The following is a 24245-nucleotide window of genomic DNA, read 5'->3' on the forward strand; positions in this document are numbered from 1 at the left end:
AATATAAGTTAGGCATAAAGTGACCAATCAAACTTACAAATAAATGTGTTTAAGTACCGTTAATAAATACAGTGCTGCATAATAAAAAATAAATAAAAATAAAGTATCTGCAGATCTTAAATAATAATAAGACAGTTTCCCTTAATAATAAAGTTAGATAAAACATATCTCAACTTACTGCGGAATTGTTCAACGCGGATATCTATTTATATATAAACAATCTGCATAGCAGCCCTGTTAAATATATTATGTATCTTACAAGTTCAGTGTCTGAAAGTCAACGTGATCCTTCATCAGTTCACAGTGTTTGTGAAGTCAAGAGTTATCATGTGTAGCAATCCGCTGATTGAAAAATTGCTGCGCTTTCTCTGGCGTATCGAAAAGGAATGTCTGTTCTTCATAATGAACTCGTAGCCATGCAGGATGCAGTAACTGGAATCGTACCTTTTTTTGATACAGCAGTTGTTTGACATGTTTGAACATGGCACGCTTTCTGGCGAGATCGGCGGAGATGTCAGGATAAATCCTCAAAGTCGAGCCCTTGTATTTTACCTCATTCTGCCTGGCCCATCTTAATGCTTTTTCTTTCCCTTGAAATCTGTGAAAACACACGACAAGTGGTCGAGGAGGTCATCCATCCTGTGGTTTTGGACCGAGCGAACGGTGTGCTCGTTCCAATTCTGGAGGTTTTTCGAAGACTTCTTCACCCATGATTTCCATTAGCATCTCGGACACAAATTTAACAGTCGGCTGACCTTTCTCGCTGTTCTCCGGGATATTTAAGATCCTGAGATTTGCTCTCCGTGACCGGTTTTCCAGGTCGTCCACTCGATCCAATAGTGTCGTGTTTTGCTCTTTCAGGGCTTTAATAGTTTTTTCGGCCGCAGCCAGCGCTGAAAAGTTTTCGCTCGCGAGTGTCTTTGTGGCGCATAGGCGAGACTGGAAACTCGCCATCGTTTCCGTCAAAGCATTGACCGATGTCTGAAGAGACACTATTGATTCTTGAATCAGAGCTGAGATGTCTTCTTTTATCGAGGTTCGTTGCTTTGTTAGTTCTGCTACGAGTTGGTTCATTGATACGCCGTTATCGTCTGCTTGGGTTTCTTCAGATTTGGCTGCGGTAGCCATCGTGGCTAATTTGCTAGCTACGCTGGTTCTCGTCGTTGGCGGGGCATTTGCGGCTGATTTGTTCTTGCTCATCATGTATTCTCGACACGTTCGTTCGTATTAAGCACTGTTTTAACACTTAAAAACGCTTTAGATTATTTAAATGCCACTATTTAAAGTTATATTATCAGAAATGATCGGGAGCTCTGTTGATAGGCGTCGTCTTCTCACATTGCCAAACCCTCAATTCCCAGATCGCAGTCTTTTTACTGGTAATTGTGCAGCTCTATTGTGCGTGTAAGAATGTGTGTGTTTGTGCGTTTGTTTGTTGTTTGCTTATTGCGCAATTAGTTTCACCAAGCTCACGGAGGGTGCCCTAGCACTTCTTCGGCTCGCAGGTATTCACATACTTGATTATCTCAATGAATGGCTCATATTGGCTTCTTCCCGGGATCAATTGTTTATGCACAGGGACAGGGTGCTTCAGCACCTCAACCAGTTGGGGCTTATGGTCAACCGAGAGTAAAACAAACTCTGTCCAGTGCAGTCTCAAGGTGTGCCATTACTGTCATCACTCCGATTTGTCGCTGCAACCTCAGTGGATGGGGATGGATCTTGCTTTTCTGTGGGCTGATGTGTCCCTAAAACAAGTATCCAGGCATGTTGTCATATCTATGGCATGGGAGGGCTGGGAGGCTGTGAGCATGCAGCTGCGGGTTCATGGACAGGACCTCGGCTGCATTGGCATATCAAATGCCTAGAGCTGTTGGCAGTGCTTCTCCCTCTGCCGCTTTTTACTGATTTTAGAGCAAAACCACGTGCTGGTCAGGAAAAAATAGCATGGTTACTGTGCCTTATATCAACCGTATGGGGGTGTACACTGGTGTAAGCCTAATCACACAGACACTGCAAAGTCAGGGAGGACGAGGAGCAGTTCTTACCGTGCATTTACACGGGGCTTTAACATCAATTGCTTGACTGAGGGCATGTCTGAAGTTAAGGCTGATGCGATCGTCATAGCAGCATCAGCCAATAAAGTAAGTCCACAATCGGCTACTGTCTAAGCTGGGGTATTTGCATAAAGCGATCTGATTGGCTGACACTTCTGTTGGCGTTTGAAAATTTCCCAACTTCTGCAGCAAACAACTCCACTGAAGTGGTGCCGACGGATCCATAATGCAGTTCGGCAACGCCTGACCTCCTCTATTCAAAGTGAATGGGAAGCATTGATGCTCACTCCCTGTGTGAATGGGGCGTTATTAGTTTCATTTCTCTGGCCCAACTGGACTTGGGTTTCTGAACTCTCACTCCTTACGTTGGCCTCTCCCTGGTGCATTCCCCTGAGTGAGGACCTCCTCTCCCGGGGACAGAACACCCTTTGGCACCACTCAAATCTCTGGAACCTCCACATGTGGTCCATAGTCGAAGCATGGAAACTTAGGTGACTAACCGGCATCAATGGTTAACACCACACTAAAGCACCCTGTACGAAGCATGCCTATGCCCTGAAATGGAGTCTATTCACTGAGTGGTACACTTCTTGCTGAGAAGACTCTCAAACTTGTCAGATTAGCATTCTGTTATCCTTGCTGCAAGATAAGCTAGAGCGTGGGTTGTCACCCTCCACACTAAAGGTTTACGTGGCTTCCATCTTCGCTCATCATGACGAGGTGGATGACAAAAACATTCCTTAGAAGCCTGCGGCGGTAAAATCCATCTCGCTTCCGTCTCACGCCTTCAAGTCCTGGCAGGGCTGCAGAGAGATCCATTTAAGCCATTCAATTTGGTATCTTTTAAATTTCTGTTCATGAAGACAGTTCTACTGATCTCGTTGCCATCAATCTAGAGAGTCTGGGATTTGGAGGCATCTTCGGTCAGCAAATTGTGCCTGGAATTCGGGCCGACCTACTCTCACTTTATCCTGAGACCCTAGCCCGGCTATGCTGCCCACAGATCCTACCACCCCATTTAGAGACTAGGTGATGAACCTGCAAGCGCTGCCCATTCACTTTCTTTCACTGCTTTGTCCCGTTTGTGCTTTGTGACTTACATGGAATGAACGCAAAATTTGAGAACTTGTGAACTGCTTTTTTTTTTGTTATGATGTTCAGCAGAAGGGAAGGGCCATATCAAAAACAGAGGTTTTCCCACTGGATAGTTTATCCCATCGCCCTCGACAAGCTGTGTCCCCCAGGGGTGAGAGCACACTTAACCAGAAGTGTCACCTTATCTTGGCCTTTAGCAGGCGGCACCTCTCTCACATATATCTGTATAGCAGGGGTGGGGAACGTCAGGCCTCCGGGCCGTAAGCAGCCCACGAGACCATTTGATCCAGCCCCATCTGTCAATTCAAAATCACCCCTCAGAAAAAAAATCTGTTTTAGAAAGTGACAATTGTACACATTTGTTGCTCTGCAAAGCTCAGTTTTACATGAACATGTCTAAAAGCATGTGCTGTAAGGTAACGTTTGCAGCACAGGATTTGCATTATTCATTGATGTACGTTCGAATCATTCATATTTTTAATAGCACGAACAAGACCGCATGGCATGCTTGTGTGTGTGTGTGTGTGTGTGTGCGTGCTTAGCCTCAGAGACAAGCAGAGCACACACATCTAATGTCACCTTAAAAGGTGAATTGTCACCTTTAATGGTCAAATAATGCACATTTGTGTCAGAACTCAAAATAAGGACTTTTGTAGCTGAAGTTTTTTTCACACAGTGAAGATGCTTAAAGCACAGTTTGTTTCATATTTTTATTCTATTGTATTTATTTCCCTTTCCTTATTTACAGGGAGGAAAAAACTGCATATAAAAATTCAGATATATTTGCCCTCTTGAATTATTAGCGACCCTCCCCCCCATTTCTGTTTAATGGAAGATTTATTTTCAACCCATTTTTAAACATTTTGACTTCAACTAATAATCGTTTTGAATAATTGTGATTACAATTATGACCAAAATAATTGTGATAATGATTTTTCCCATAATCAAGCAGCCCTATAATTCAGTATGGCCCCTAAATGATGTTACAAAAAAGTAAATGGCACTTGATAGAAAAAAGGTTTCCCACCCCTGCTGTATAGACTTGCCGGGCTGGGTGACACCTAATTCGCTTCCAGATTTTATAATCTTTCTGTGGAGCCAGTTCCCTCGTGATTATTGGGTAACTCTGGTCAATCAGGAGGAAAATAAACTCTGTGTCAAATGCTTGTTGCACCATGCTCCCTAAACCGAGATACGTGCGATTTTTCTGCTTTGCTAATAAGTTCCCCACTTGGCGAACCCTAGAGAATTCCTCAGAGGTCCCCAGCACCCAACTCAGCGGGGGAGCCCGGTGTGTAACCCAGTATGATTTCTGGTATACCCAATTGATCTACCCACATTCTAGGGTTCGGTGCCAGCTATGCACAGTCCCTGATGGCGATTCCATATGCTTATTTCAGCCACGGAGTGTTTCCCTATTCAGATGGTTCCGTGTCTTACCTATCCAGTCTATGCCAACTTATGATATGTAGCACTTTCCCTGGACTCCCCCCAGCAGGTGGCCTCCACATCATTCTCCCGCTTCAGGGACTGGCACACTTTTCCAACGTACTGTTGTAACTAAAATTGTAAATGCACATTTACAACCCCCGATCTCAATTGTTCTAAATTGTTACCATGTAATGGTAATTAAAGGGGCTATGCGACATTGGAAGGTTGCACCCTTGGTGATGCTTGTGCGCTCACAATATGCTTGGCAAACTTCACATCAGGGGTTTGACCGCCTTAGCTGCTGTGACGTTTTCCATACACTCTTTCATAGTGTCTTCCAGACACAAGTCAGAGATTTTTAGACTTTAAAGACATTTTTGGACGAATAAAATACCTTTTTTAACAAATGTATTAGGTGCAATTAACTTTAATTGTAATTTGTAATACAAATGCTGTTTAATAAAAAAAAAAAAAAAAAAAAAAAAAAAAAAATATATATATATATATATATATATATATACACACATATATACATATATATACATATATATATATATATATATATATACATACATATATATATATATATATATATATATATATATATATATATATATATACATATATATATATATATATATATATATATATATATATACATATATATATATATATATATATATATATATATATATATATATATATACATATATATACATATATATATATACACATTAGGGATGTAACGGTATCAGAATTTCACGGTACGGTAATACCTCGGTATGAATGGCACGGTACGGTATTTATTGAATTATTTAGAGAGAAAAAAAAATAATGAAGAAACTCTAAGTAAGTGCCAGAAGTGTTTATTAAACAGTTTACCTGAACAATGAACATATCAATGGCATAAAAATCAGCCATCTTTCTGTAAACTTTCATACAGGAACTTCAAGTTCAACTTCAATTTAAATAACAAAAAATTCTTAAACCCCAAAAAAATTTTAAGTTTCAATTTAGTATTCTTAAACTAAAAAAAAAAATAGCAGCATATTAATTGCAGCTGGACCATGTGCTGAATGAGTATTTGAAAACACTCACCTCATTCAGTCACACACTCACTTATTCAGACAGAGACAGGTTTTTTTTAAGGAAAATCAGCATATCAACATTATCTGGCAAAAGCTGGGCTCTTTGGGCATTTACAATGTCCCCAGCAACAGAAAAAAACCTCTCACTTGGGACTGAGGTTGCTGGGACAGATAGATAGGACATGGCCAAGGTTGACAGCAGTGGGTAACGTTGTGCGTTTTCTTTCCACCACTTGAGAGGACAAGCCGTGAGAGAGATAGAGGTCTCTTTGCGATACATGTCAATGTCTGCATCAATCTGAGCAGTGTGCTGTGTTCTGCAGTCCCTATGACTAAAAGAATCACCAAAAAGATCTTCAAGAGCAGTCTTTTTGGATGGAGGAGAAACACCTCCCACAGCATGTGCTTTTTGTGGCAGGTAAGTTTTTGACTGTCCAGCCACATCTTTATGGCTGCCTGATGCTGCACCTTCCTCTTCTCTGGGGTTCTGCAGAAGCAAGCAGAGTTAAAAAAAATGTAAATGTTAGACACGCAAACATAATTATTAAATATTGGGAACTCTTAAAAAAAAGTCACACACACAAAGTATTTTTAAACAAATACCTGGTTCTGCATCTGTGTTGCTTTTAACTTGAGCCTGATGAAAATGTCATCCCTTTCGCTGTTATTCAGATGGGGTAGTGCCCGGAACCGGGGGTCCAACGCACTGCTCTCATACAGAAACTCTGCTTGCTCCCCTTGGTAACGGTCTGCCAAATCATTCAGTATTGCTGCCTTCATTTGAGAGACGGTGTTTGAGTCTGCATTGCATGGTGCCATGCTCACTTGTATCATGTGTTTAAGAGGCATGCAAAGAGAGACTGTTGGTCGAGACTCATCACACAGCACAGTGGTTGCTTTTTTCAAGGGTGTGAAAGTTTAACTATGTCCTCAGCATCTGCGATGTCAGCTGGATCTACAGTGTCTATTTCACGTGCATTGTGTCTAACTTCAGAACTTAGTAGGGCGGCAGCAATTGCCTGTTGTTGCTCCAGGTAGCGCTCAATCATGTCAAGTGAGCTGTTCCACCTAGTTACTACATCCATTATCAGTTTATGTACTGGCAGGTTTAACATTTGCTGCTTGGAGGTCAGCACAGCTGTTGCAGTTGAACTGCGGTGAAAAAACGCTGCTACACGCCTCACTCTGCCAAGCAGACGACTGACACAGTTTACCTTCAAACCTGCCTGGGACGCAAGGTTTAAGGTGTGAGCAAAACACTTTGCATGTGGGGACAGACCAGCCTCTTTCACTGCCACACCCATGTTTCTTGCATTGTCAGTAACCGCAGCGATGCCCTGGTGATTGTTGTTGTAAATCATGTCAAGCTCCCACTCTGAAACAGCAGCTTTTAACACCTCGCCTATGTTGTGTCCAGTGTGTGACTCAAAGAGTACACGTGTCTGTAGGACAAAAGCTTTTATCTCCCATTCACTTGTCATAGCATGTGCTGTGATAGTAACATACACTGTTAAAAATTGTCCCGTTAAAAAACAGTAAAATACTGGCAGCTGCAGTTGCCAGCAATGTACTGTTATTTTACAGTATGTTGCTGTAAAAATACATGGACTACATTGATTTACACAATACTCAAGTGAACTCATTTTGCTCACTGAAAGCAACTGCCTCAACTTGGTCAACTGCTGAATGAGTTTATGAAGTAATGTGCTATATATGCTTAGAAGCATACTTATAATGATAACTTATTTTAGTTAATTAGAAAAGTTCGGTTTAACTCTAATGTCTTATTTTTCACAACAGCACACGTACATGTAAATCTGGAACCACCAGAGAGATTCTGACTGCATCAGCAACTAAACAGCCGCTATCTTTAAATAGAGAAACATGCAGAATAACATCAGCAGTTCATTGTTCATCTTTAACTCATACACTGGCTCTACTCTCCTCCACAACGGTGACAGACAGAAGAAATTAGCTTCAGGTTTTACAGTAAAATACTGTTTTTCCTTGATTTAACGGTAATCTACTGGCAGCTGTGGTCAAGTACACCCGTCTGCAGCCCGCAGATCGGGGCGGGGCTGAATGTGGGTGGAGCTGAATGTGCAGCCCCGCCCATAAATGGGCGGGACTGAACATGTCACTCCGCCTACAAGTCTTTCATTGGTTCACGGAAACAGACGTTGATGTAATGTATGCTTTCGATTCCGGTTTTCATCTCTGCATGGTAAGTACACATTTTCTGTCATGTAAATGGTCAAATTATAGTGCAGTACACCTCACGTATTATGTGTCATTTATTTAAATAAAGGCCTTTAAGGAGATATGAAGTTTTAAAGCCTTAAAAAAATGTATTCTGTGTTAGGGTTGGCGTTTTCCAGGTTGATCGTACAGTTGGTGGTTTTATTCACTTAGAAGAATAATGTAAACTTTAAAGAGTTTTGAGCAAAACAGTCCACCACATGAAGTTTATTGATATCAAAGATAACAAAATATATTTTTCTTTGTGGCATGTTCTCTAATTTATATACTCTGGTAATGTTAATGCTAAATATGTACAATATAAAACTTTATTCTTAACTTACTGATCTATACTACATTCTGTTTGCAGATCATTGGCATTGAAATATAGTCATCACTATGATTCCTGTGGAGCATATTCTCTGTTTTATTTTACCTCAGTTCTTTCTCTCTTTTTGTTTTAATAGATTTGTGCATTTAATAATTTTTAATATATTTATTTACACTTCATGTTCTCTTTTTTTGTTTTGTTTACTTTATAACCCATGCATGAAACTTATGCAAAGGGGAATGTGAGGAGGGGGCATGCCTAGTATAAACAAATTTAATTCTTTGAGTTTAACTTTAATATACTGTATGTTAAGCGACATGTTGATGATTGTTGGTTATTTTGTACAGATGCCGCTTGAGATCCTGCAGTGTATCCTACTGAGAGTTGTCACACAGGATGGTGATGGGACATTTCTGCAACTCTCACTGACATCCAGGACCTTCTGAGCCATTGTCATTAATTCATTCATTTTCTTGTAGGTTTTGTCCCTGTGTGTGTGTGTGTGTGTGTGTGTGTGTGTGTGTGTGTGTGTGTGTGTGAAGCAGGCTGTGTGTGTGTGTGTGTGTGTGTGTGTGTGTGTGTGTGTGTGTGTGTGTGTGTGTGTGTGTACACATGATAAAGAGTACAGAATATGCCAAGCACTTTTTACTGCAGATTGTTACTAATGCTGTAGTGGAATTTCCCTGTAAAAAATATATAATTGTTTTAATGTTTATTAAAGATAATAATCACAAACTGCTGTATCTTAAATTATTATTAATATTTTCTATAAATTGTCAGTCTTCCTTTTGTACGTGTGCATGTGCATACACAGATGTTCTGTAGGTGAGACATCTGACATCTAAAAAACACAGATCTGCCAGATTTTTACTTGAACCGAGAAAGAGGGACTTTCAACTGACTGTATTGCTTTGTGTTGGTGTTTTTACTGAAGATGAAGTTGGTATTTATTTATCAGGATTTGTCAAATAAAAAAAATTTATTTTCATTAATTTGTGTCCTGATAGATAAGTAATAAATAAAACTGGCCGTTTTTGCCACACTATTAATATAATATTAAGTGTATTTAATATTCTAATTAAATGAAATAGAATAACAATGTTGTATGTGACTCTTAATAACCAAACAAAATCATTATAAAAAATATTTTTAAAGATCTACAGTGCAGAAATGGACACAGAAGGGTTGTTAGAAAGTGGTATTAAAGTATTTACCCAGTATTTACAAATAATACAAAAATAAAACCAAGAAGACTGCATTTTAATTCAGTAATATTAGATTATGAAATTATTTGTAACTTATTAATTAAATTGTAGAACAGATATCAAAACCACCCAGTAGGTGGCAGCAGAGCACTGTCTTCATTCAAATGGAGTAACTGAACAAAACTTTAATGGATTAGTAAATAATAAATAATGAAATTGGTTGCATTCATAGATGACATACCATGTAATATGAAAAAAAATAATAAAAAATTTTACTCATGCTGGAACATTTACATATAACAGATCATATACATGTATATTCATAGCAGCATCAAAGTAAAAATAAATCCATTATATGATGAAATAATCTGATTTAATAAATAAAAAGGTTACAAACATATACTTCCCTTAATAAATAATAGCTTATCCCTGCTCTTAATAAAACTCAAAGCAGTGCAGTATTGAAAGAGAAACAATTGGACACATGCCCAATATTTTAATAGCCTTAAATCAAAGTATAATTTTAATATTTTCAATTGTAAATTATCCAGAGAACTCTCCCATTCAAAGGGAAAAAATTTAACTGAACTAAAAACACTGCATTTTTATTTATTTATTTTTTCAGACTCCACCTTTATTTGCTGTAAATATGCAATATGCATTTGCATTTTGAAGCAAAATATTAAACCATTAAAATATCAGAACTAAAATCACTGCGTTTCTGAAGTGACACCATTGTGAAAAGAGTCTTTTGAGTCTTTTGAAATATTTTTTAGCAGGAAAAATACCATTATGAAATTCACATAACTGTTAACATAATTAACATATAAAACACTCATCAAGAATGCCCACTTTTGTGCATTTTTGTTTTTTTTTAACAATAAAAACAATATTTAAGAAATTGTACATGCATTTCCTGTTTACTGACACCACGTAGTGGGCATTCACGCTATTACGTTTCCACTAACCAATGAAATTACAGGTGGGCGTGGCTGAATGTGCAGCCCCGCCCCACATTCATCTCCGCCCAGATCTGCGAGCTGCAGACAGGGGCTTCTCGCTGTGGTTGCCAGCAATCTACTGTTTTTTTACAGTCTATTTCCGTAGTGTAAATTAACAGTATATTACTGTTAAAATACATTTTACACTGTGTTTTTACCTCTCACACCTTTAACCCTTTAAACCCCAGAGCATATACTTCAGTTTTTATTGAAGTGTCCACACTACTGAGTGTTCAAGAAACATGTAGCAAAGCTGAAGTAAATTCATTAATTAACTGACTAATTAAATGATAATTGAGGATTAACAATGAACAAATGAAGAAATACTGAAGGGAAAAAACAAGAACAGAACATACAAAACTTTAGTCACAGCTTTATAATGAAATAACCTGAAGAACAACAAATGATTAAATCATTTAAATGATCAGCGGATGATTAAACAACTCTACAAACATCATCACCAGCTACACTTATTACTTAATACATGTATTTTTGTATAACATCTACTAAAGTTCTTCTTGAGAAAAAGTTAAAGTTTTACGTCACCATCATGGAGAACAGAGTTTGCTTTAGTTGGGCTCTTAGCCCTGTCATTTTTAACATTTATATGTCTTGGCTGCTGCAGTTGTTAAGAACTTTGTTTAAAAAGCTCTTTTGTTGTGGCAAGCCAGCCAAAAACCTAAATAAGATCTGGTGATGTTCATGTTGCTATTAAATGGCAGAGTCTGTTCTCATTTAGTATAATAAAATTTACTGCTCCTATTCAATGTTAAATCTATTGTTTTACATTATATGTATGTATATATATATATATATATATGGCAATGATTTCTGGAAGTTTTTAAGAATATCTTGGACAATAACACTGCTCTATGGTGTAAATCGCACTCAAAGAGACATCAATAATCAGCATATGAACCTCAATAATGGTGACAACTAACAAAATTAACAGTTTAACTCACAAACAGGCAACTGAAAGTCTAAACATAAACAACAGCAGAATAAAACACAAATAAAGAAAACCGTTAGACCATTATACAAAATTTATTTATACCGCAATGCATGCTGGGATATTTGTACCGTGCCACTCCCAGCATGCATTGCAGCATGAAACATTTTAATTGTTACCATTGTTGAGATACAAGGTCAGATTCATCAGGTCTGAGTGTGTATTTGTCATAACTGAACTGTTTTTGTATGTTATTTCTTAACTGTTAAGTAATTACGGAGGTATCTTTTCTGTTACCACTTCTCATTAATTAAATTAATACCTGCAACTAAGCATAACATCTATTGCATGAGGCCCTTCTTCCAGACTTATAACTAAACATTTATCAGAAATAATTTCAGACAAATAGATTTCTCTATTTATTGACTTCCCAACTTTATTGCTATAGTACAAACATTTTTTAAACTCTGTATTACAGCAGTTGGAAAGTTTTATTAAAAGAGTTCAAGGGTGAAGAACCCAACTAAACCAGCCCCTCACTCCATTACGGTGACACAAAAAACACCTTAATTTCTGTTGGATCTCAATGAGAATAGTATGGAAGTCAAATCAGTCAGTAATAAGTGTGTGTCTGCTGTTGTTTGTGGAGTTGTTTAATGATCCTCTGCTGAGACTGAAGGTGTTTTATTTTATTTAATGTTGTAACTCAAGTCACTGTTTGTGTTTTTTGTTTCTTTTCTTCAGTGATTGTGATTATTAACAGCAGGTGTTCATCAGTGTCTGAATTCACTCATTAGTGTTCATTAACTCTGTCAGGTGAACTATATTAGTTAATTAGTGTATGAAATAGTGAACAAGGACACAAAGCGTGATTTCAAACACAGACTTCAAAACATCGAATCTGAACTCTGTTAGCTCACAGTTTTCTGCAGTTGGTTACTTTCTCGAAAACAAAAATGTTACCCAGAAAGCACTGTTTTTAACAGAATATTACTGTTTTAGTGAAAAAACATTATTTTACCGTAGAATCTGACCGTTTTTTAACAGCAATTTTTTACAGTGTGGGTTCATGTTCTGCAGTGCCTGACCAGTCTGCTGGAACAGATACTGCACTCCAATGAGCTCACCTGAAAAAAATAAATGAAACATAAATAAACAAACTTTAAGAGCCATGTTTGATTGGGTGTTGAAGTAGCAAGTAGTTTTAAAAGCTCAACGTCAAGGAAGAAACAAACAAAAACATACATTTTAATCAGAGATCCAAAACATAATAAATATTCTGGACAAAACATCTAATGAAATGCAATGGAAATACAACGAACACAGAGAAATGTTCAAATAAATTTCCCTCAAAGCTTGTAGCATTATGTTTGATAATGACATGTAATAATAATGTAATAACAATTTTGTATCTTGCTTTACTTCAGTAAATAGTCATGAAACAATAAATTTGTTCTTACAAATATTTAAAGACAAGTAAAGATTTCACAGCACAAAGCTCATGAACATTGACCTACTGTATCAAACTGGATACAGTAGATGGAGAGAACACAGAAATTGCAGGTTTATTAACAATAGCAACAAACAACAAACAAACACACAAAGACATTTAATGCGTTTTTACACAATGTTTGTGCAAAATTATACCTGGGATGAAACGATTGAGGTGTAAATGAAAGGATTCGAGAGACGTGGAGCCCCTGGCACATCTGTAGGTCCGTAGCAGAACACCTCCCTTGGTAATGCTCCCCGTTTCAGTATAGAGCACGACACCAGGGGGGTCCTGAATGCATTTTATATGCTTTTTTGGACACTCCAGATGTGCCCCATCCTTTCCTTTTCTAAAAGAGGAACGCCCAGCGAGTCATTGCCCTTGTTGCTCATGAGCTCAGTAAGAAGCTGTTCAAGTAGAGGACTTTGACCCTCCACAGCTTGTATGGCATCCACAGCAAAAGTGAATGACAGAAAAATCTGTCTGGAGCTGGAGCCTGATTGTATGTAAGTGCAGGCTGTGGAGGGTAATACCAGAGCTGGAGGTTGTCTCGAAGCTCTGGCTTTCCTTTGGACCCTATTTTAAAAAGCCTGCTGGCAATCCACTTGTGGTCCTCTGGTGGCAAGGTTTCAGCCCAAAGGCGCGGGAGTGGAACAGCTGATGGAGCTTGCAACAATAACCCAGAAGGTGCAGTCTGTGAAGGAAAATAGATCAAACCTTTAGTCTGGTAATGTAAATGCACCTTACATATTTGAGAGAGTACCCTTACATGATGTTATCATGATTATAATCTAAATACCTTTGATTTTAAGTGATTGTTTTTAAATACCTTAATATGTATTTCAATTCCAAAAATCATTAATAGAATTTCACCAATAAACATTTTCTTTAAAGAAGCAAAAGTATTTTCCAATATAGTTATTTCTCTTTTTCCTCTCTACTTCTTTTCCATCCATTTTCTTTTTCTTTTACTACTGTGAACATAAAATATCAACAACAGAAGGCGTAATTTTTGTGATTCTTTGCTTTATTTTTTCCTCTCTTTATTTTGTTAACATTTATACATATATCAAGCTTAGTTAATTAACATCAAGTCAATTTAATTGGCTGGTCTTAAAACCACTTTGTGTAAATTCAGCTGGGGCAGCAAATATGCAAACCAAATTACCTTTTTTTTGGACAGAAAATATGAAATTACTTACTGAGACAATGCCGGACGGCTCTGTGGAACTGGTCACTGCCGTAGTGGATGTGAGGACGGGGGCAGAAACTTGAAGGTCCTGTGTCTGTACAAACAAGCAGTATAACAAAGTGCATTTTGTAAATATATATCTATAAGTAACATTAACTAATCCGAATTTTTTGCAATCATTACTTTATTTGAACATTAATGTATAAAATACATTGGAAATGAATGATTGCTGCTAAACTGTAAAATTTTGTCACAGCGCTTCTATGCAGAACAAAAAGTTTAAAGAATGGTGCTTATTTTTAATATATATGTTTTTATGCACTAAAAGAATACTACAGAGATGTTTTATTGAGATTTAATGTGACTGTACTTAATAAAAATACGAATTTACGTAAAACAAATGCTTATACCAAATTCTCTCAGAAAGCTATGTGGATTATGACAATACTTACAGCCGTGCTTGGTGTAGAAGCACTACACACTGCTGAACTGGGCTGGACGTCAACCTGTGATGGTCTTCTAGCCACACTAAGATTTGGCTTTGCTGCAGCAATGTGGGATCCGGAAAATCTTGGTTTGGTGAACTCAAAAAGGGCAAGACAAAAAGCATTTCATTAAAAACACTGTGTTCACAATGGCAAAATGTACACTAATGTTCAAAGGTTTGCGATCTGCTCAATGTATTTTTTTAATGTTTTAATTATGTTTATCAAGGCTACATTTATTTGATCTAATATTTAGTAAAAACTGGAATAATGTGAAATAATAATATAGGCAAATTAAATAAAGAATAATTTATTCAAACAATTCAAATCAAATAAAATCTACTTAATTTATGAGCAAATCAAACACAATAGAATTCTTGCAAAATATGAGTAATATTAAGCTTTTATATTTTAACAATAATAATTTTTTGAACATTAGTGTATATCACATTAAATTTCAAGCAATTAGAAACTATCTTTCTATATGTCAGTTATACAATCAGTTTGATTTCTCTACAGTGTTTCGAGTTCAAGCTGTTTTTTACTACCACACTCACAGAAATATTTCATCCAAAAATTAAGATTTATGTAATTTTATTACATGACAAATTACCATTTATATTTTTTTCATAATTTTAACACAAATCTACCAAATAAACTTTATACTATTTATTTTCATAAGGATAATAAAACCTATTTATTTTAAATGCATAATCCTCAGGTTTACGTAATTAGTTCATGTAAAGTGTAATTATTCTAAATTAATAATAAAAAGTGTATTTATTTAAAATACACAAAGTTTATTGTATAAATTGCATAATAATTAAGAGAACTAAATCGGGGTAACTAAAAAATATAAATAACATTTATTTGAATCATGTTTAATGTATGCTTATATACTAAACCAAATCAAAAAATGCATCACATTGAATTAGACCAACTGGAAAATTCCAGATTTATTTATATTTATCTTTTATACAAAACTCTGGATTGAGCCAAGTTAACATCAGCCAACATTTAGGAAACCATCCATATGAACCCACTTACACAGCCACACTCGAACATCACATGACTGCTTGGACACCCAAAAAAATAAATAAATAAAAAATAAAACTGTACTCAGAGATCCATTTTCAGTTGCTAATTAACATATCATTATAGAACTAGGAAATCATTTTAACATATCTCAGGGTTGGAGCACAATGTGAAAAAAAATGGGTAGGGGCTGTATAAGTTGTTATTTTTAGCCACTGGAGCAATTTCAGTTTCAGTGTCTGTACTTTCGGGGAAAGCTTGGTTGAGTCCAGGTCCATCAGGATTTTCTGGTACACCTCAAATGTACACTTCAGGCTTTTAGGGTAGTTCAAATTGAGCGCGTAGATCAGGCCATATAACATAACCCATGCATGAGTGACACTCTACAGGTTGTGGAGAACCTCCACACCTTCCAGCACAACACGGACATCAGTGAAGCGTCCATCACCTTGACCATGATCCTTTGATTGTACTTTGTAGATGCCCATGGTCTTTTCTGCCATGTCTTCCTCTGCCTCTCTGGATTCAATGTCCTGGAATGTATAAACACACACTTATGATATTACACACACACACGCATGCACGCACACATACGTACATCTTTTCATCAAAGCAGACAGCATATATGCATTCATGAGAACGGAATGGATGCAAGTTCAGGATAATGACCTTAAGACCTGATCACCCCCTTAAAGCCTGGAAAAATAAAAGTCACAAGGCTGTGGATAATAAGTTAACAACAACACAATGCATTTTTATCTCCAGTTGTGCAATTTCCTATTAATGTAACAACAACAATATAATATCTGAAAATTATACAAGTATTATTCTTGTTCTCACTTGATTATGGGTCAACCCTTCACTTGGGGTGAGGTTTTCTATTTTAGAACGGAGGGATTTCCGGGGAGACTGCAGAGATTTTTCTTCCAATGAAGCCATTAACCTGCCACAAAAAAATGCAGTTAAAAAAAGTTAACTAAAAATGGAGACGCTTCTCATGAATGCTGTGCACCTTTCTGCCAATGTAACAATTTATAATCTGACAATCAAGTCAGGATGAGTGTAGTATGTCCATCAAGCCTGAAACTTAAAGGGATAGTTCACCCAAAAATAAAATTTTTACTCACCCTCGTGTTGTTTCAAATCCATATCAGCTCCGTTTATCTTCAGAACACAAATTAAGATATTTTGGATCTGATCCACCACTGAAAGTGCACATTCAAATTACACAAACCTACTAAAAACATAGTTAATGTAGTCCATGTGACATGGGTCACTCAATTTTAACATGATAAAGCAACAAGAATACTTTTTGGCTGAAGAAATTATAAAAATAAAGACTTTATGTTTGTGGACTTTAAATGTGCATTTTCAGTGATGTCTATGGGAGGATCAGAAAGCTCTCAGATTAAATCAAAAATATCTTAATTTGGGTTCCAAAGATGAATGAAGGTGATACGGGTTTGGAACAACACGAAGGTGAGTAATTGATGACAAACTTTTCATTTTTGGGTGAACTATCCTGATGAAGCGGTTTCTTCCAATGAAATTACTCTAATAAACCGCAGGTGCACCATGACGTCACTTACTGCTATAAAGCTCCTATCATTACATAAAACGATAGAGTTTACTCCACATACATTAGCCCCAACAGTAAAAAGATCCATGCTTTTAATTGTACTGCTTTATTTACCTTTTGACATTGGGCTTTGGCTTCACTGACTGCCTCAGATCTTCCACTACCTTTTGAGAGAGAGAGAGAGAGAGAGAGAGAGAGAGCGGGCGAGACAAAGAAGAATAATTATCTCCTTGTTTTTCTGTATAAACAGCAACCATAATTATACTAAAAGGTGTGCTAATGGATGAAGACAGAAATTACAATATTTTGTAAACTACATTGTTAAAAAAAATACAAGAACCCACCAAAATCTAATTTTATATATTTTTAAAATCTATGTTACACCTGTAAGATAACAAGTGAATACAAAAGAAAGAAAGGAGAAGGAGAGAAGGACCGTACAGTGGGGGACAACAGTGAAAGAGCAGGAGGGAGAGAAAAAGAGACTAAGAGGAGAGTAGGGTGGAAACTGAGGTAGGGAGAGGGCAAATGAAATGGAAAACAGCTTATTAGTCCTTTACCTTTACTAAAATGTCCACATACTTGCCATATCTTCAGAGACGACAAGAAGGCTTCCTTGTGCGTGATGTTCTCAAGGCGCTTGAGTTCGTAAGCAGACAGTCCAGAACATGCATCCTGATGATACAAGGCACTTCTTAATAAACATTTCCAAAATCATATCAATGCAGTAAAATCATTTCAGTTTCATGAGCACTAGGAAATGTCTGTGTCATCACCTTGTTGTTTAGGCGAGGATTGTTGTTTCTGGCGGAGAAGGGGCATGTGGGTGCCAGAACCCAGACAACTTCATCTTCAGGTTCCTCTGGACCAAGCAGATTTAATTCCCTCAGAGTGACAGCTCTACCACCATTTACCTTGCATGATTTTTTTTATTCAAAACAACCCAATGGACTCAATGTTGAAATACTGGTGGTCAATGTGTCCTAATGTCCATTCCATTCTCATGAACAATCCATATTATCTAGATGGAAAAATTACTGGCACACTATTCTGATACATACCACATATTCTTTACCAAGTGGTTCCAGGTCTTCATTGAGGTAGATGCTCAGACAGCTCATCACACAATCTCGCCTCACATTGACATCTTCATTCTGTTAAAAGCCAACAGATTCAAAGACATTTCTCTTCTTGACCACACCAATCACCTTATTTTACACTGAAAAAACTAACAATCTTATAAAGTTTAATTGTAATGGAAACTCATTTTCAGGCTCTTTAAAATAAGATGATTGTTACATCTTTCTATCAAGCAAGTAAACTCCCATTGATTTCAGTTAATTTTAATTGGTGTTTAATTTTATTATTCTATATACAAGGCTTTACAGTATAAAATGCTAAAAGCAAGTTTCGATAACACTGATATTGTTTTATATAAATTTTAATCAATTTCAGCATTATATTGAAAATCTATTTTATATTACATTGACTGAATATTAATTAAAAGTTCATCTAATATGTTATACATGTTAACGTGTAGATCTTTTAACTTATACTTACAAAAATCTATGTTGCCACGTGGAGGTGAGAACACGGTGAGAGGAAAACTAAGAAAATACCACCAGTTACGTTTCTGGAAAAAAAAAGTAAGAATAAAATAAGTGGTGTCATTCAGTTCTGTAATCTAACTAGCCGTAAAACAGCAAACATTAGCTTACATATTACAGTGACAATTCTTGACTTCAAATTCGATTCTCTTTATTTTCACAAACATAAAAACCAACAGCAATGGGTTAATTTGATTAATTGATGCATTTTAAAGTTGTTTGGCTAAGCTTACTGAAGTTATGATTCTAACGGGCATCTGTATTCTCCGGTAAACCAATGTACAATAAAACCGTTTAAAAAAATCACAAACTACATAAAACTTACCATAAATGGATTAATGTTATATACACTTGATGCTAAATAAAAAAATAATTAGAACAGGAGCCATACAACAAAGAATGTTTCGGATTACTTACCAACATGTGTGTGACGGATTCCCACAATATCCCGAGGGCTTGTGTCCAGCAAAAATGATGTCATTTCCTGTTTCCAAATTGATTTTTTTCATAACTTTGATGAAAACCAATCACATAAACTTTAAATAACAGAATCTTGTTTGTTTTATAACTCTTATTATTCAAACAATGTTAGTATTTATTAACTAAATGCATTAAATAAATTGTATAATTGATTAAATCTTTTAGAGTATATTTACTTTTAATGTATAGATTTTAAAAATATTAGTTTTTAAATAAAGTCAAATAGATGTAAATGCATAAAAACTAACTCTGCCATGAATCATTTCTGTGAGTGCACCCTCTGCTACTTTTACAGGTAGAAATAAGATATAAGTTAGAATAGATTTAATTAGACAACTGGTTCATTGAAAATAAATGTGACACATTAGGCTTTGATTAAAATGATAGTTTTCTGGATCAAGGAGCAATATGCAAACAAATATTTTTTTTTTTACTACCAAAGGAATAAAGTATTGCATTATGTTATATACAGTATTATTGTACTATTATTACATTATGCATTTCAACAAAAACATACATTGTATATTACAACATCACACTATTTTTTAGCCCGCTTTTTTTATTTTTTTCCACCAATTTCTGTTTAATGGAGAGAAGATTTGTTCAGCACATTTTTTAAACATCAAAGTTTTAATAACTCATTTCTAATAACTGATTTATTTTATCTTTGCCCTGATGACAGTAAATAATATTTGACTAGATATTCACTTCTATACCACTTAAAGTGACATTTGAAGGTTTAACTAGGTAAATTAGGTTAACTAGGCAGGTTAGGGTAATTAGGCAAGTTATTGTATAACGATGGTTTGTCTTGTAGACTATGCCAAAAAAAAAAAAAGCTTAAAGAGGCTCATAATATTGACCTTGAAAAATGTATTCGAAATAAAACAAATAAGACTTTCTCCCAGTAGAAAAAATATTAGCATACCTGTGGTAGCAAAAAAAAAAAAAAAAATATATATATATATATATATATATATATATTTTTTTTTTTTTTTTAAATAAGTACTTTTTCAAGATAATACCTCAGACTCGTTGTTTAGAAAAAGTACAAATTTTAGCTTACACTTAAAATCGAAACAAAGTATTTACTATTAGTGTTTATTATGTATCATTATCTGAAGACAAGATGTTAAAATGTAGCTTTAAAAACTGTGACCCTGACCATGACCTGACCATGTAATTTAATCCAATCACAGAAACTCAAACCGACCAATCAGCAAGTGTCTGCTACCCCCCACTGTGCAAGAGGTGTGAAAAGAAGCAGGTCTCTAGCAACACCTCAACTTTTTTATTGCTTTTTGTTCTTTTCTCTCCTATGTTTGAACTTTGAACTGAACTTTGAACACCTTGAACTCTTGAAACACTGAAATTGTCATTTCTTTTGATTTAAAAAAAATGTACCATTGACAATTGCGGTGAAATCTTTGATGCCACTGATGGAGTAGACGGGGGCTGGGGCTGGGCCTCAAGTTGTCTCGTCTCCATCACCTCCTGAGCAGGTACAGTAGGGGCAGGTTGTTGCACCGTTTGTGCTGGAGCAGCAGAAGCAGTACTATGCTGAAAATAATCACAAAAATACATATAATCATAAAAAAGGAAAGACATTCTAGTAAATAAAAATAAACATGTATTGATTCAAAAATGTGAAAACCACATGTGCATTTTAGCACACCTCCAAGCAAAGTCCTCTGCCCACGAGATTGCAATGGGCAATTCTCAATCTGAAAAAATCATGAAAAATATAATAAATAATTTTACACAATACAAAAAACTTTTATAACTAAACAAGAATTTTAACTCAATGACTCCCTTAATAAAGCACACAATAGCTCCGTAAATTAATTTACCACTGTTTCTAGAATGTGTTTAATATTTGTCTAATATGTAATTGTACAGTTTGTATCTCCAAAAACGAAAAGAAGAATCAAAGGAACTGGACAAGAACATTTCAGGCCTTAAAACCACATGCTGTATACTGTACACTCATAATCCCTTCCCCCACCTTTTCAGATCTCTCTCATAAATGGTCAAACTTACTAAATTATTCGAAGTAAATCTCAAAATACATGCAATTTAAAACACTTTAATATTTAAAAACAAGTATGACATGTTTTACACAGATACTGTACTGAATGTACTGAAGCCTAACAAGTTAACGTTACTCTGTTAAGCAAATTTCAACAAACGTTATATCATGTAAACGAAATACACACCCTTTGATAAATCTCATGCCACTTTTTTTGTTGAGGAGCTGGCCTGTTGCCCTCATTTGATGGCCAAACTCCTGTGCTGGCAAACTTTTTCAGATGTGAAATCCAGTCAGCGTCTGACATGGCTTTATGAGATTTTTCAGACATTTTTCTCCTATAAATTAAACGGTTTTGAATTAAAGTATCCAAATTTGAAATACAACACACTAAAACATTCATTCGTGCAATTGTGTAGTTTTTCCTACCTTTTTTAAGAAATCACTATCGGAAAAAATCCTTTACTGTAAGCAAAACGATGCTGTGCTCTGTCGATCGATGCTGTTCGTTGAATATCACTGATGGTCAATGAACTTTTTTGACCTCTGACCCGCCTCCAGAGGACCGCGTCATTTCTTCGTGCACCTTCGGCTCAGTTCAGAAAATTGATTGACATCTGACTAACCTGTTTGACTGCACACCTAGCGGTGATTCTTGGAACAGTTCCTACCCCCCGGCTTCAACATTGTCTCGACTCTGATTGGTCAAATGTTGAAAATGTTGAGAATTCCGGTCCACGATTGGATGCAAATGTTGAAGCGCTGCAACGTGATTGGCTACAATGTTGGAGCGTATCGCTCCGATTGGCTCTCATCTTCAACATTTGTGAAATATTGTCGGACTATCCTTCGGCAGCTGGCGTTCAGGTCGCAGTCTCCCCTGGAGGCGTGGGTTCGAATCCCACTTCTGACAAACCGAGCCTGCGGCGATGCGCTCAGGCTGAAGTCTTTAACTCCCTGCCACCATGTCCGAATGATACAGTAACACTGACAAAACGCCGCATCACGCGGGCTTTAATGCAAGTGCACCGAAAGGGGATCAAAAGAATTGTCCTGGGATGGCGTTGATTTTTAAGGTTTGCAGGGCATTTTTTCATCAAATCCTCGTACAACGTCAAGTCATGGCATTTGACAGATCCACGACCTTGTATCGTGCATCCAGGCCAGTGGTGCTTCAAGTATTTATAGTCTTTTTTTATAGAGCTGTCTTGTACGGTCCGCATCGTGGAGGGCCAGGAAACGCACTGGCCACCTGCTCATGCACAACACATAGCTAAAAGAAATCAGATTCTACGCAAGTTTGCAACACCGCGAGGGGAGGTAAACACTGAGTTGAATTCAAACTTCTAGCCTCACAACGCTCTGCAGAAAGAATGTTTTCAGTGAACATCAGTACTCAACAGAAGCCTGATTTGACAATCGTCGTAAAAGCCAGAGGTTGTTTCCACCCAGTTTCGAACTGGGGACCTTTCGCGTGTAAGGCGAACGTGATAACCACTACACTATGGAAACCTTAAGAAGTACAACTAGCAGATAACCCTTTTTGATTGGGTGCCTGGTGACGATCATTGCTGGTGCAGCAGTGGATGCTATTATTTTCTCGCCAAACGAAGAGCACTGTTTCTGCTCGGTTTCGAACCGAGGACCTTTCGCGTGTTAGGCGAACGTGATGACCACTACACTACAGAAACCCCACAAGTGCTTTCCCCAGCGAGGTTAGGCATGCAAGGATAAAACAAGGTGTACGCGTTTGTCAATCAAGCGGACAAAGCCAACTCAGCGTGACAAGCTCCCTGCAGGTATTAGGGCCAATTTACAATCCGGGCCCAACACAGCTGTACAGGTCCTAGCGAAATGTCCCCTTTCGTCCCAGTTGAAGCACCTGAATTCTGGGCATTCCTTCATCACATGGTCTGAGCTCATGCGTAGTCGACAGGTTTTTACCTGATTGGTGTGCATGACTCTAAAGTGCTGTGCCCCTTCAGCCGTCTCGATTTTGGTACTGTATGGTAGGGAGACCGTCTCTTCTGGAAATCTGTTTTTTACAAACCTTGTTCCATCTTCTATGTTTGTGCCTGGATACAGTCTTCTTTTAGTTTTAGACATGGGGAAAACTCCCCATCCCTCTAGCTTACTTAAAATTTCTTCATCAGCTAGGTAAACAGGCAGATGCTTGAACGAAACAACATAGTCTCTGTTTTGTAACCTCCGTACTTCAGATTTCACTCCTTTAATTGTCAATCCATTGTCTATTAAAATTTCGGTGTCATCTTCAGTCTCCATTGTTACTTCATACTCCCTTGTTTGTTTGGGTCTCACCGCCAGAATTCTTCCTTCTCCAATCAGCTCCGTGACTGCTTTGATTATATCAAACCTTCTTGCATCTTTTACATTTTCTACTTCTACAGTTACTGTTGCTTCCTTTGTGCACACTCTTCTTTGTATCTCTTGCTTATCCTTACCTTTTTCACCTCTTCGTTGGCCGGGCTCTTCATTTTATTTATCTCTTTGTCTGCTGTCAAGTCCATTTTTTTAATCTCTTCGTCAATTATCCAGCCCATTTTCTTTATCCTTTCGTGCAAGTCCCTCCATTCCCATGTCGTTGCCGGGTAATCTGTCCATGATTAAAAATAAAAATCACAACATAACCACCCTTCAGTCAGCAAAATGCTGCTGTTGGGTGGTTTTTAAAGACAAAAATAAAACAAACAAACAAACCACTCAAGGTCAATAAACAAAAAGGTAGACAAGCAAAATGGGGAGAGCCTTTCTCTCCTCACTGCTGCCAACTCACTTCCTGTTTGCTCTATAGCGCCCTCAGGGTGGTGTGGTCGTAAGCAATGACAGCTGTCAAGTGTTGGCTATTGAAACTAGGCGCAGCCCCAGGAGCCGAGCACAGCTTAGCTGTCTGCTGCGCCAATGAGGTGGACAGCCGGAGCTGGGCAAGCTGT

General features: G+C 37.1%; 1 protein-coding gene, 1 long non-coding RNA gene and 2 other non-coding genes across 8 annotated transcripts in view; all 4 read right to left on the reverse strand.

The window, feature by feature from the left end:
* The window catches only part of znf1046 (zinc finger protein 1046), a 659651-nt gene that overhangs the window by 222796 nt on the left and 412610 nt on the right, over positions 1-24245 (reverse strand). The window lies entirely within an intron of this gene.
* Positions 12854-19261, reverse strand: LOC110437756 (uncharacterized). 5 transcript variants are annotated; one of them, XR_012402283.1, is made up of 8 exons: positions 19203-19261; positions 18739-18811; positions 18240-18332; positions 17955-18092; positions 17761-17853; positions 16440-16542; positions 16198-16295; positions 15491-16132 (listed from the first exon to the last, which is right to left on the reverse strand). It is a non-coding gene; the product is annotated as an uncharacterized lncRNA (long non-coding RNA). The 5 variants fall into 5 exon arrangements; XR_012402280.1 differs by lacking the exon at positions 16198-16295 and adding an exon at positions 17293-17338 and having other exon boundaries at positions 17757-17853; XR_012402281.1 differs by lacking the exon at positions 16198-16295 and adding an exon at positions 17293-17342 and having other exon boundaries at positions 17739-17853.
* Positions 22734-22806, reverse strand: trnav-uac (transfer RNA valine (anticodon UAC)). Its single transcript has one exon. It is a non-coding gene; the product is annotated as a tRNA-Val (tRNA).
* On the reverse strand, positions 22913-22985 carry trnav-aac (transfer RNA valine (anticodon AAC)). The gene has a single exon. It is a non-coding gene; the product is annotated as a tRNA-Val (tRNA).

Source organism: Danio rerio, chromosome 4 (genome assembly GCF_049306965.1).
Source record: "Danio rerio strain Tuebingen ecotype United States chromosome 4, GRCz12tu, whole genome shotgun sequence".
NCBI classification, from domain to species: domain Eukaryota; kingdom Metazoa; phylum Chordata; class Actinopteri; order Cypriniformes; family Danionidae; genus Danio; species Danio rerio.